Genomic DNA, 221 nt, shown 5'->3' on the forward strand with positions numbered 1-221 from the left:
AAGAAAAGCAGCTAGCCCATACGGGTATCTAACCCATGACCTTGGAATTATTAGCACCACACTCTAACCAACTGAGCTAACGGGCCTGGCTTTGCTTGTATTTCTGCACGATTGACCAAAAACTTGATAATTGCTTGTGAACCGAAAGAGACAATACAGCTTCAGGACCGAGCCTCACAAAGGACTCATCTGGGATTTGAACCCAGGACCTCTCACACCCA

At 46.6% G+C, this 221-nt stretch overlaps 1 non-coding gene across 1 annotated transcript; it reads right to left on the reverse strand.

Annotated features, from left to right (window-relative positions):
- Positions 1–12: 12 nt before the first annotated feature.
- trnai-aau (transfer RNA isoleucine (anticodon AAU)) lies at positions 13–86 on the reverse strand. The gene has a single exon. It is a non-coding gene; the product is annotated as a tRNA-Ile (tRNA).
- Positions 87–221: the final 135 nt, after the last annotated feature.

The sequence above is a fragment of the Sinocyclocheilus rhinocerous genome, unplaced genomic scaffold (genome assembly GCF_001515625.1).
Source record: "Sinocyclocheilus rhinocerous isolate Xijiao unplaced genomic scaffold, SAMN03320098_v1.1 C34151787, whole genome shotgun sequence".
Taxonomy (NCBI): domain Eukaryota; kingdom Metazoa; phylum Chordata; class Actinopteri; order Cypriniformes; family Cyprinidae; genus Sinocyclocheilus; species Sinocyclocheilus rhinocerous.